Consider the following 14655-nt stretch of genomic DNA (forward strand, 5'->3'; position numbering starts at 1 on the left):
TGCTTCCTCTCCATCATTGTTCCTCCCCACAACACACACACATCCAACTGATTATGGCTGCTTTGCCCACACAAAACTTTTTTCCCCTTTTACATTTCCAAGGCCATTGTCATATCAGAAATGTACCATCTATCAGTGACCAATGAGGCAATGGCCTCCCATTTCATGTCCTCCCTGCTTCTAATCTTCATAATTTCCCAGCTTTTCTGATGATCCCAGTTTTTTTCATGAACCTCACGTTTCTCCACTTGCTTGCAAATTTCCAACAGTCTCTGTAGGGCCAAACTCCCTCCAGTCTCTGTAGGGTCAAGTCTAAAACTTCTCAGCACAGCTTTCTAAGATCTGAGACCAATGCATTTACCATTTTCCATATAACCTCTTTAGTCATGCTAAACCATTTCTCCTCACTGTCTCTCCTCCCTCCCAAAGCTGTTTCCTGACTCCATGACTTCGGTTACTAGCCTTCTGCTGTCTGAAATGCTCATTTTTTAACACCCAGTTCAAATACCACCTCTTTGAGGGATCTTCCTGAATTCTTGAGTAAGAATTCATTGTACCCTCCTCTACATACCCAAGGATGCTTAACTGTACCCTTGCTACAAAAGCCACATTTACAGTACTCTGGCTTTATTTTGTACAGGTATATACAGCAGTGCCAAGAGCACTCAGAGAGTTCATAATTTAGCTACGGAAACCCTGCTGTATTTACATTTCTGACTTCCACAGCATAATATTTAATGCTTGAATATTATGGATGCTCTATAAATAATTGAAGTTTAGATGATTTTAAAGACACCATTCTAGAAAATGCTTCTGAATAAGTAACAATGTCAAGACTAAGACTGTTCACATTTGAAACACAAAAGGAATGAAAGGAAGGAGGATGAGAGAAAAACCAAGTACAGGTGGATGTGTTATTTTTCTCTTTTATTTGAACAGAAATTTGATCATTTTATAAAAAATTAAGTAAGGGTTTATTTCTGAGGAAACATGTTGCATTTGTTTTAAGGAAATAGACCACAGAATACTTAGTCACTCTGCATTTGAAATTATCACATGAAATACAAGATCTCGCATTAGGGATGGAACATGCCTTCCGGAGCCTGTCCCAGTAGCTGTCACATGTAAGGTTGTGTAATATTTGTTGAATGAGTAAGTGCTTACTCATCCACTAGTCTGTCTCCCAGCTGTGCCCCCCAATCTCTCTCTTCCTCTTTGTAGCCAAACTACAGCAAGTAATCACGTCGCGTGGCTCTCCTCTTTCTTTTCTTACCTCCCCTTCACAGCTCATACCCCATTAATCAGACCTCTGCCTTATCACATTGCTGATTGTGCTGAGATATTAACTTCCACTCTGCCACCACTGGGTGGACTCAAGCTGTGGTGGTATAGTAGATGCAGGGAGACAAACTAAGGATGCAGTTCACCTCCCAGAAGTCACTACGTAAGAATGCTCTGCGACATTACAGGCCACGGCCTTCTTCCTACACACAGCGACCTCAGCACGTGGGTGAGGCCAGTCCACACTGCTTTGTGAACCTTTGGTTTATTTGCCCTGGTCATGAGAGTACCAGGGTGGAGGAACATGCAGCACTGTGCTCATGAAATTTCTTAGTGTCAGGTTCACATTTTCTCCCCAGGTTAGAACCCAGAACCTCAGACTGTTCTATGCTTAAATTCTACTCTAGTTCCACTGTTCCTCGTGATCACCAACATGTTGAAATGACTTTCCTCTCTATCATGCGTGCTCCCCACTTATCTTCTTGAGATCTATGTGAGATGTGAACTTATGAACTATTCTCAAACAGGCATAACCACAGATAGCACTTGTTACAACTCTATTTCCTGTACATTTCACTTAGTGATTTCTCTTTAATTCAAAACAGTTCTCTCCTGATCAGGGCTCTCTACTCTTGCTAAATAAAATGATCTTCCACATTCAAGCCAACTGACCACTGTTACCTACCTGAAATGAAATCCTTGCTTCCTTGTCCCCGATGGCCCAGCAACCTCCTATTTCTATTTTCTATATTTCCTTCTATTTCTCTTGCTGCTCGTTTCATCCTTTGCAAGCTCATCCCTCACTATTTTATGGATTCGAATTCTTCAAGACTTTGGTCCTAGTGTTCTCCTCTACCACTCACTTTACCCTTTCTCTAGGCAATCAGATCCATCTGTGGATCATACCAGTAATAGCCAGACCTGTGAATGTGAAGATGAGTCAAAAGTTTATATCCAAGCCTCAGAGCTCTCTGACAAGCTCCACACCCATAAATAAACATCTGCTTGCTCTGTCCTGTGGTGCATCTAAGACTTTTGAACTCGGAATTTAGCACCTGTCTTTGCAAAGTTGTTCCTCTTCCAGTATTCCCTGACACTTACTTAGAAGATGGCCCATCAGTTATATCCCCCATACATCTTTCTAATCCATTTACTTTTTAGAAATCACCAACATCTCATCCTTCCTCCCCTAAGGCAAGCTACCAGTATCTCCGCTTAAAAATTTCAACTGGTCTATACAACTTTTGCCCCTTGCCAACCAATAGTCCACCTTGTAGCCAGAAATATACATTTCTTTGTATTTTTTTTCATTAAAGTTTATTGGGTGACAATTGTTAGTAAAGTTACATAGATTTCAGGTGTACAATTCTGTATTACATCATCTATAAATCCCATTGTGTGTTCACCACCCAGAGTCAGTTCTCCTTCCATCACCATATATTTGATCCCCCTTACCCTCATCTCCCACCCCCTCCCCCTTACCCTCTAGTAATCACTAAACTATTGTCTGTGTTTATGAGTTTTTGTTTCTCATTTGTCTTGTTCTTTTGTTGTTTTTGGTTTATATACCACATATCAGTGAAATCATATGGTTCTCTGCTTTTTCTGTCTGACTTATTTCACTCAGCATTACACTCTCAAGATCCATCCATGTTGTCACAAATGGTCCTATTTCATCTTTTCTTACTGCCGAATATTTCTTTGGAAATACAAAATTGATGATGTAACTAACTACACCCCTCCCTAGCAAAAAACACAACAAAAACAAACCTACCTTGTCTTTCTTATTGGTCGTAGGATAAAGACACGTTCTTTGATATGGATAAAAAGCCTTTCATGGCAGTGGCCCTGATGACATCTCCATACCCAAGCTGTTCTACCTGTTCCTGGTACTCCAGCTGCTTGGCTCTCCTTTCCTTTCCATTAACTCTGTTCTCTTCTGCTTTCCATACATCATGGCTTTCCCATACATTATGCCTTCTGCCTGTACTCCTGGTCTAGTAGGCCGCTATACGTCATTTAGATCCCATTTTCTAGAACCTTGTATTTCTGTTTTGTAGCCTTTAGAACAGTTTAATTTTCATACTGATTTGTGTCGTTCTTTTACTGTCTGTCTTCCCCATCAGCATGGAGACCAAAATGAGGGCAGAGAATACCTGAAGCCATTCTTTGCATCCTAACAACGTCTGGCGCATAATGAGTTCTCAGAAAGATGACTTTACTGGAAGCATGAGTATATGAAATGACTATGAAAATAAACATATAAATTTAGTGAGAAAAATGTACTCTGATCCTAGATGTAAAAAATTCTAACGATAAGCATAGTATTGAGATCGGTAAGAAGAGCATTGAGAGCTTTTGATGGATTTAAGAAAGTCAGAGAACTTCCTTTCTCACCCAGAATCAGCAGTGCATGGACGGGAATAATACTGATTTTTTAAATAAAAAATTTCACCTGGGCTGAAGCAACTGATTTTTGCATATAAGAAATATGCTGCAATAGGAAGGTAGTAGTTTTCACCCCTATTCTTGCCTTTTTTGCCACTGCATGTATTGAACAAGAGTCACTGCAAGGAGAGGTAGAGAGGATTAGAACCAAAGACATGCTGGGTAGGCAAAGCAGAGAAGAAATTTAAAAACTAGACATTTAAGTTTCTGGATTGTGGATGTTCTGCCAGGTATGCTTTTTTATATCCTTGCCTCTAAAATCCATGTCATTACATGAAATATAATAGTTTCTGCTTCCATATGGTGACTGAATTCTAGCAACTGTATCAGGATCTCAACAAATAGATGAAACGAAAATGTTGTATGAGTTTTTCCCCCTCAGTTACATTTCAAATACACCCCAAATAATGAAACACAAATTTTGCAAATTAGAATAGTGTCAGTTATAAATGTACTTTTGCAATTATGAGAGTAAAAACATTCTACATTGAAATAAGAAATGCCATCTGATTTCGATTTAACACAAAGGGGGAAACCACATTCCATTTAAGAATGACAAATAAAGCTGTCAATGTGATCCATTTATAGCACCTCAGAGAATGCCACAATTCCACATAATGTTCTGAGAAGCTGGTTATTGTATTTGCTCTCTCAAATAGAGAAGGCGGACAAGTCCCCGATGGACAGCTATCTAAGGAAACTAAGGTTAGCTGGAATAACTTGCATTAGTCAAAGTCCTAGGTGCACAGCCCCCTTCAAGGGGAGAATGAGAGCTTCAGACATTTTATTTAAATAGTGTGCAAACATAGAAAGAGCGGAATGCTACAGGGACTGGTGGGGGTGTGAAAAAACTGGAGAAAAACCTTTGTTTTCTTAGTCCACCTCCCCAACCCTCCTCCCCTGACTTTTGGAGGGCTTTACTGACCTAATGAGGCTTCTTTCTGCAAGGCCTACTGCTAACAAAAATTACAGAGAGCCTTAGAATCTTAATTATAAACATCCAAAGCATTAGTCATTTTTGAACATTTTATTATGGGTTATTGCAGGCTTAGGTACAAGGGCACTTGCCAAAAGCAAACATTGTAAATATAACCTCTATTCCTTATAACTATATTCTAGCTTCTTTCTTTTAAGAAACAGTTTGCTATTAAATATATATATATATATATATATATATATATATATATATATATATATATATATACACACTGTATGTATATTCATATGTAAGTATATATAAAATATGACCCTCTACAAGGCATAACTGATTTTTTTCTTCCTCTCATTGGCTACTAAAATCTGAGAACAAAATTTGTTACTATCTTCTAGCAAGAGTGTTGAATTTCATGGCATACATTTTGAGTATGAATCTTTTTCCTGGCCCCATCTTATGTTCTTAGCCTTATTTTTTTTCCTTTGACTCATTTCCCTTACTTATTTGAAATATATTTTATATTGCTAAGCCGTATATATTTTTATTAGTCTTTTTCTATGAGCCTAAATCCTTTCCAGCATATAAATAAAATATACAACATTTATACATAGCCTTTCTTTTTCCTTTGGAGGGTTGCAAAATATTCCCAAGGCAACATATAATTTATTACCATAAATGTATGAACATCAAGACACTGGTGCTCATAGTAATTAGTTTTTCTTTGTGATATTTAGCTCAATAGTTCAGTTAGATTTTCTTACTGTATACACTTACACCTTTAGGGCTAGGTTTCCTAGTCTGAGGTCTGTGGACTCTCCAAATTATATGCAAAATTTTTTGCATGTAAATTTTTATTGAGTTTCATGATTTTAATCTAATTCTAAAAGGTGCATTTCACCCAAAAGATTAAAATTACTGATTTACAGTGGAATAACACCAGAAGATCAGATCTTTGTTTTTTGACATTGAACTAATTGACAAAATATCGATTGATTACCTGTGAAGTGCCTGGCTCTGTAATAGATATTCAGAAAATAGCAGTAAACATGTAGACTTGACCTCTGACCTCAGGATACTACTAGTCCCGTGGGGATGAGGAAAAACAAACAAACAAACAAAAAAGATAAAATAATTGGATGGTAATAATATACAATAACAAAATAATGTAATAGAAAGTGAATGAGCTTGGTGGTCAGGAAGACCTCTCTGAAAAGATGTCATCTTAGCTGGGTCAAACAAGATCGGAGGGAAGAGCACTCCCAGAGAGAGAGAGACTACCTAATGCAAAGACCCTAATGGAGATACAAGCTTGTTACAATCTATAGCTCTTCTAGAAAATATGAATGGTAGACATCCAAATACATGTTTCAAATTCATTTTTAATATTTCAGTCTAGAAATATCAGACTAACAGTATTTTGCATGGAGGTTAGGTATATTTTTCTGATTTTTATTTTCCTCTTTTAAAGTTATATTTCCTAATGGGAAGGAAAAGTACCATCAAAAAAATGTGATGTATTTTATTATCCATTAAATTCATGTATTAACTATTCGCGTCTACCATCTTTAAGGCGCTGTGGAAAATGTCCTCAAGGTGTTCAGCACAGACCAAATAAAATATAACTTCCATACTTGTAACCATAATGTGCCTCTGTAAGCTGAAGAGCCAGCTTCTGCTGTCTACCACTGCAGATGACCCTGGTGTTCCTAAGAGCTCTGGCAGCCTGGAATCCATGGCATGAGAGTTCTGTATCACGATTATACATATATGGTTTTTGCTACAAGGAAATAGATGCTTTTCATAACTAGTAAACCAGTGTAGGTCATCTCTGCTATTTTCTAGATTCAAACACATTGAACTCCTCCTCAAATATCTTTGTTTAAATAAATCCTCTTAAGAAAAAGGTGCCCATGTATAGTGCTTGTGGGAATATAAATTGGTATAGCCACTGTGGAAAAGAGTATGAAGGTTCCTCAAAAAATTAAGACTAGAGCTACCCTAGGACCCAGCAATACCTCTTCTGGGATCTACATGAAAATTTTGAAAACATTTCTTCGTAAAGATATATGTACCCTTATGTTCACGGCATCATTGTTCACAGTAGAAACAACCAAAGTGTCCTTTGACCAATGACTGGATAAAGAAGATGTGGTACATATATACAATGGAATACTGTTCTGCCATTAAAAGGATGAAATATTGCCGTTTGCAACAACATAGATGGATCTTGAGAGTATCATGCTCAGTGAAATAAGTCAGACAAAACAAGGACAAGAACCATATGATTTCACTGATATGTGGGATACAAACCAGAAAGCAATAAGCAAACAAAACAAACAAAACTCATAGACGCAGATAACAGTATGGTGGTTACCAGAAGGGGAGAGGGTTTGGGGAAAGATGAAGAGATTAAGGGAGTCAAATATATGGTGATAGAAGGAGACTAGACTTTGGGTGGTAAGCACACAATGCAATATACAGATAGTATATTAGAGAATTGTACACCTGAAACTTATATAATATTATTAACCAATGTTATCCCAATAAATTTAATTTAAAAATCCTCTTAGAAGAAATGTGGGAAAATTCAAAATATACCAAAATTATTATTGGATCTCAAAGTGAGATCTTCAGACCATTTGACTGAGAAATCACTAACGGTGTTTGTTAAAAATGCGGTTGTCTGGGTTCAATCTTAGACCTATTAATTTGGAACTGTGAAGAGTGGCTCCAAGCAATCTGGGTTTTTACAAAGACTTCAGATGATTTTTATGCTCCCTAAAGTTTAAGAACTGCTTTTTTTATGGGATGTAATACTCTAGCTAGGATTACTCTCTGAGAAAGAAAAGTTACTTTAGTCCTTAAAAACAAGCCATCATCATTTGGAAGTTCAAAATATCAGTTATCTTTCAAATGTATGTTGAATCTATCATGCTAGTATTAAATGCTCAGCACTGTGGATTTTGCATTTGGAGCTTCCAAGCATTTAAGCAGAGTTGGTAAACTAATGATAGGTATTAAAAGGCTGCCTGATGGATCATTACAATAGTAAATGAGTCACGGAAATTTAGAGGCGGTTTGAAATTTAAAAATAAGATTAGCTGAAGTAGGATATTCTGCTGTGTACTAATGCTGCTACTCAGGATTGGTCCGGGAAACCTAAGGCTCTTTGGAATTTCTGAAAGAAAGCAGCATTGTCCAAAGTTCCCTACCCCTGTTGATTAGGTGGTCCCTGAGATTTCTGATTCTTGGTGAAAAGAACGCAGGTCTGGAAGTCAGGAGGCACAGGTTCTATACTTGAGGTTCTGTTTTTCTGAGCATCAGTCTCCTCATCAATAAAACAGCGGTTTAGACCATTAACTTGTCTCTAAAGTATCTTCCAAACCCAAGTTTCTGTTATGTTTTGAGGTCCGTTTGCTCTGCTGTAAAATTGGGGTGGGGGGTGGTGGACAGTGTGCAGTGTATCCATTTGTCCTGCGTGTCCGAGGGAAGCCCTACTGTCTCCGTGGTTATAATGGGATTCCCATTCATAAGTCAGACTCACTCTCTATACTATTGTGAGACTGATGGCACTTCATTTAGGTTATCCTAAGAAAAGGACAATATATAGGCACATGTCCTTTCTAAGAGGTAATTATTCATTCATCGTATACTTATTGATATCTGACTATGTGATACTTATCACTGTGATGGACCCTGGGAATACAATAAGGAAAAAAGTCAGACAAAAAAGAGCTCTGGCCTCAATCTGATGGGGGAGTGATGGGGAGGAGATAAAAACAACAACCACATATAAACTGACATAAATAAAACAAGTGCAGTTTGTAATCAGTGTTATGAGGGACCACTAAGGGCTAAGACAGAAAATAATACGGCCTGAAAAATGGGAAAAGTCTCTTGGAGGAGGTAATATTTACTTGCACATAAAGGAAGATAAAAGGTAAATAAGGGAGGGAGTTGAGGAGAGGGCAAAAGATAGCAGATTCTGAATCATGTGGGAGGAGCGGTTTATGTGCTTGGCAACCAAAATCCTGGAACAGTTCCTTCCATCTCTGAGAGAGAATGTAATCCAAAACTAAAGAAAGGAAATAAGAGACCCAGAAGGTTTAAGAGACTTATCCAAGGTCAAATGGCCAGTTGGTTAATGGGAGACTCTTCTACACTTCAGTCCAGAATGCGAATCCTTCTTAGGGATCACAGTGTATCAGGAAGTGCCAGAATGCCTTGGTTCAAATCCTGGCTTTTTTGTTGCATAAACTGCTCATCTTTGGGCAGCAGAGCTTCTTGGAGACTCAGTTTCCTGTGTGTGAAGCACAGGTGACATCTCTACTGCATCGGATTGTTACAGGGATTGAATGCGATAATGAGGCACAGTGCCTGGTATATCATGGCTGCGTGATAAATGCGAGCTCTTTTGATTTTTCGCCTAATGCACTTTTACCCACACCAAGCTGTTGGAAAATAAGTAGAGCACAGGTTAAGTTACTTGGATAAAGGGAGTGGTGGCAGATGGGGAGTTCTGGAATACTAGGCTGGGGCATATCTATTAGCAGCTCTCCATCTGAGAGTCCTGATTGGAAGAAATGAAAAGAAAAGGCCATTGAAAGTGGGAAGCTCTCAGGGAAAAACATCCCCCAAATCATGGTTTTGCTCACCGCTTAATCTGCTAATGGTGAATCTGGAATTGTTTTCATAAAACAGAAAGTGCCAGCCATAACAATATTTATACTTCAATTAGCATATAAGAAACAGGTTTTATTCTAAGAGGCCAGTAAACAGAAAAATGACACATTTCATTAGTAAATACATGCAAAGAGGAAGATGTGATTTTAACATGTCACTCAATCCACTGGGAACAAACTAATTCAATTATCTGCAGGATATTAAAATGATTACTGGTGCTAAAGATGCTTAAAAGCCAAGCCCATGATATTGGAAGAATGAATAATTCATCCAAGTAACTATGAGGATTTTCTTCATTGTCTATGAACAAAACCACAGACTGAACTTCAGCCTTAAAAATACTAAGAGACCAAGAGGCATATTTCATGGATTAAACAAGACAGCAGCTATACGGCTGTTCCACAACACTTGTTGGCCCTCCCTGTAGACTCACCCAAAACGTAAGGGAATATTTATGGTTCAGGCACACACGAACCAGGGCTGAATAGTTCTGTTTCAGGTGTTCACTGGGTCCCTTTCCCTCCAAACCTTAAGGTAAATGTCGTTCCATATGTAGCTTTTTGAAATGCTTTATGATTCTCTGCCAACGGTGCCTTATGGGAGAAATTTTATTTCAAAGTTTCATAGGATGTGAATTGGACTCATTATTTTCCTCCAAACTCATTGTTTAATTGACAGGAAACATGCATTCTAAATCATCTTGTATGCATGGCAGAAGCAGCTACATAAATTTAACAATGGGTGGATTATTACTATTTAGCATATTTATGGAATTTTATATTTGGGAAGCATTTTACAAACCTTTTATTAGTTAATCCTTATACTTCTGAGTCTGACAGGTGGTAAACAATGCTTTAGGTTTTAAATTGCCAATATGTGAGAACTTCAGCGGAGGAGAAAAAGTCTATAGCATTCCTTCGTGCTCCAAACTTGCCTAGAGGGCATTTCTGATATCTTTTTCCACTCATTGGAGACCAAGGCAAGAGGCCTGGGGAGTAGGTTGGACCCACCTGAAACACTAATAATAAAAAGGGGATATAAAGGGAACATACTGGGTTCTGTCCTAGGTTGGTTGGCCAATTCCAAAGGAAACCTCACAAGACACTTAGGATGTGACAGGATTCCCAACAGAGACATATCCCAAGATTATAACACAAAAATAAAGCACATACCAAAGGAGTCAGTTTTTCTAAAACTGTACAGTAAACGTAGTTTTCAATTCTAAAGAGGCCACACCTGCTGGACTCTTCATCTAATCACGTTACCAGTTATTGATTCTCTTAAAATGCATGCATGTATATTAAAAAACAAAAAACCTAATTCAAGCTAAGAGTTTATATTTTATATTATTTTTATTTTTTGAAAACTCACGAGTTTTAAAGACTAAGCTCTCTTGAACACCCACTTCCAACTTTTTAGAATGGGAGAGCAGAGCAAAGCAAGCACCTATGGATCAAAGGATGAGTCTTGACCGAAACCTTTTTACAAGCCTGGGACTTTCAGAGCTAACAAACCAAGCAAAATCAATCACGCATCACCTGAGGGCTGGACCCGAGGAGCTGCAGATGCTGCACCTAGGTACTTTCTGAAGACTCCAGCCTGGACACGTCCTGCCCAGATTCTAATCTCTTCTGATTGACAGTTACTCTATCGTTGTGATCCTGCAGACCCCGCCTCCACACTGTGTGTGTGTGTGTGTGTGTGTGTGTGTGTGTGTGTGTGGTGTGTGTGTGTGTGTGTGTGAGAGAGAGAGAGAGAGAGAGAGAGAGAGAGAGAGAGAGAGAGAGGAGAGAATGAGAATGAATGAATATGTATATTGGGGACAGTTAGGTAGGAAGGCTGAGAAAACACCCAAAGCATTAAAGTATTTTGGAAGCAAGCACCCTCTAGGTCCCTGTGCATTTTCAGCAGCTGGGCAGCTGTCAGGAGGTCACTGTAAGGTAACCAGGTGGTCACCTCTCCTTCAGGGGAGCAAAGGCATTCTCCATGCCCTCGCGTCTCCTATATCTGTGAATAGGAGGGTGGGGGTGCACAGAGAGACCCCCCATAACCCCTCCCACCCCGGCATTCCCCCCTACCCGCCGCGCGATCCCGCCCCGCGGTGTGCAGAGGCTACCTGGGAACACTGGAGGCTCAGGCGGTGGCTTTCGGTCGGCCTGGCTGCAGGGCTGGTGTGTGGGCTTTGTAAAGCCGCGGGGCAGAGGTGCGGATCCCGCTGCGCCAATCCCACACACTCTCCGACCTCGGGCACCCACCCCCCGCCCCGCCACGTCCCCCCACAAGCGTCCCTCTTGGCCACCTCACTCCTGCCGGCCGCCGCCTCCCCGCGGGGCGGAGGCTGTGGGTCCCTCCCCACCCTCGTGGCCTGTTCAGGAGTCATCCGGGCGGGGCCCTGGAGCGGAAGCTGGTCCTGGAGCCCTGGGCCGCCTCCGGACCCCCAGAGCTGTCACCCAACTTGCGCCGGCCTCTCTCTTGGGTCCCCTAGCCTTTGTCGCCCCTAGTGCTTGCGACCCTGTCCTTTTCCACGTAGGGCCAGAGGGAGCGCGCCCCAGTCTCCCGTGGCCCCACACTCCGTCTGGGATTTATGGTGCGTCAGGAGGGGGTGTCTCCTGCAGACGGATGCCAAGTCTGGGGAAAGTTTCAGGCGGTGTCAAGGGTCAGCCTTTTCTTGTAGGAATGTTCTCTAGCTAAGAGATGGAAATTAAAATGATTCCATCTTTGGGTTCTGCTGACATGACAAACTGGGTGTTGTCTTGTGTCGTTTATACAAAGACTTCAATTACTGCAGCCTTCTGCACGTTTGCCTTTCAAACCCCCAATCTACTGACATTTCAGTGAAAGGGTTAAAGGGACTTAATTTCTAAGTAAAAATTAATGCTAGAAAGCAATACATTACATGTTAAGCTCTGTCTCAAACTCTAAATATGGTGACCTTTGAATAATGCAGTGACTAGGATTACCTAAGCCAGTCACTCCCTTGCACCTGCATATCTTTAGAAGTATCCATCTCTTTACTCTTCTTTTACATTGCCCCTGAGGTATGAAGGAGAGGTGAAAATGAAATACAACCAAATCGATTTGAAGAGATTTTAACAGCTTGTATAAAAGTTTATGGAACAGGCAGTCTTGCAATCATTGAAAATAAGATTCAAAAATTATATGTAGACCTTACAGTTCAGTTTTACCACTTTGCTTGAGTTGGAATAATGGAGGGCTAGTGGTATCAATTATTTTTAGCAGAAATAATACTTTCATAAGAATTAAATAGTTTAAATAATACGGATATGATGTCAGATCAGAGTAAAACTTTATATTATAGAAGAGTGTGTTAACAAGCTGATAGCATAAAGAGACACAATGTTTCTTTGGAGTAGTAAAATTGGTTTTGTCTTAGAGTTTAAATAATATAAAAGGATAAGCTAGAAAATATTATAAAATCTTTACAGTCCTATCTATCATCTAATGAAAATATATCCTTTTCAGCATCTGTATTTCCTTCAACAGTTTCTAGTAAGATATAATTTCAAGATTGCTCAAGGCAGTGGACATTCATTCATTCTTTAACTATTTAATGAGTGCTCAAAAAATACCTCGCACTGAGTTTGGTGCAGATGCTATAAGGGTGAACTAGACAGATGGCTACAAGCTGGACCTTCCATATTCTAATGGGGGAGAGACAGCCACTAAATAGATAAGTGAAAACATAATTAATTGTACCTGAAAAGTTGTATGTGGAAGTATGAGAGACACCCTCCAAGTGGTGTGATTTTTAGCTTTCTCTTTTGTTTTGATTCCCTAGAATTGTTCATGCTGCAAAGACTTTTTCTTATTTTTTTGCTATCTTTTCTTTCATATCTCATATCCAACCCATCAGTAAATCCTGATAACTCCATCTTCAGAAGGTGTTCCAAAACTAACCTTCACCACTACCACTCTTGCAAACCAGCATCACCCATTTGAATTTGTGAAAAGGCTTCTAAACTTGTCTTCCTGTTCTCCATCTTGCCCCCATGGTTTATTATCCATGTAGAATTTAGGGTGACCCTTTGAATGTATAGGTGTTAGCTCATGTCAACCTCTGCTCAAAAACCATACACACACACACACACAAAAAAAAACAACAAGAAAAAAAACAAAAAAAAAAACACCCAGTGGTTTTCCATTGCAGCAACTCAGACTTGGCCTTAGTCAGCAAGGCCATACCTGCCTGTCACCTCACCCCTCATCTTCTCTGTCACTCTTCCCTCCCACATCTTGCCACAGCCTCACTGGCCCACTGGCCTTGCTGCTGTTTTTTCAACCCTCACACTACTACGGGCTCTTGGCCTTTGAGCCTGGACTCTCTTCCATTACATATTTAGAGGCCCACTCCTCAGTTACATCAGATACAAATACACTGAATATTTTTAACTGATGGAATGTCCAATCAGAAAAGTTGAGAAACACTGATTTATATAACCAGTAGTAAAATAATTTATTAAACCCCAAACCCTGGTCCTGAAAGGAAAGAAAAAAAAATGAAACCAACTTTTTAATCAGAGACTACCTATTCAGCGTATGCATTACCCAGCATCTTTTTATATCTTCTCTTTTCTGTTTTGATCATGCTACAGTTTCAAGGGAAATAAGAGAAGAAACCTTTTTAATTTATAATGATATTTGGCAGAGATGATTAAACTTACCAAAAAAAAAAAAAAAAGGAATTTGGTGTGTACTTAGGGGGTATTGGTTACCCTGCTCTTCCAGTTTTGAATTAATACGTATCATAATAGTATGACTTTATATTCCTCATCATCTTTAAATTAGTTGATTTTTCTCTTACAATACAATGTATTCATAGAACCTGGGATTTGAAATAATATTAAAACACAGTCTAACTCTTCTCACTGCTCACTGCTGCGAAAGGTTTGCCCTACTTTTTTTAAGCTTTCACACTCCCACCCTCACTCTGTAACACGTCTGTCTGGAGGCTCAATCTATGAATTTTTTGTTATTCAGCCACCAACATTGTGTAACAATTGATATTAGCATATCTGGTTACTGTGTTTCCCTGAAAATAAGACTGGGTCTTATATTAATTTTTGCTCCATGAGACACATTAGGGCATATTTTCAGGGGATGTCTTAATTTTTCCTGTACAATAATCTACATTTATTCAAATACAGTCATGTCATCTTCTTCTGGAACATCGTCATAACGTACTAAATGCGTCCGTCTGGCTGACGATCTTAACTGGGGTTTATTTTTGGGGTAGGTCTTATTTTTGGGGAAACACAGTAGTTCTTTTTTCATTTAGTGTGTGAAGGGAG

General features: G+C 39.4%; 1 protein-coding gene across 3 annotated transcripts in view; it reads right to left on the bottom strand.

Moving 5' to 3' along the window:
* RHOBTB1 (Rho related BTB domain containing 1) overlaps window positions 1-11679 on the bottom strand; it is a 113053-nt gene extending 101374 nt beyond the window's left edge. For all 3 annotated transcript variants that reach the window (XM_019731797.2, XM_074339479.1, XM_019731795.2), the window contains exon 1: window positions 11463-11679. The gene's annotated coding sequence lies outside the window, so the exon portion shown is untranslated. The remainder of the gene's footprint in view (window positions 1-11462) is intronic.
* Window positions 11680-14655: the final 2976 nt, after the last annotated feature.

The sequence above is a fragment of the Rhinolophus sinicus genome, linkage group LG07, assembly GCF_036562045.2.
Source record: "Rhinolophus sinicus isolate RSC01 linkage group LG07, ASM3656204v1, whole genome shotgun sequence".
NCBI classification, from domain to species: domain Eukaryota; kingdom Metazoa; phylum Chordata; class Mammalia; order Chiroptera; family Rhinolophidae; genus Rhinolophus; species Rhinolophus sinicus.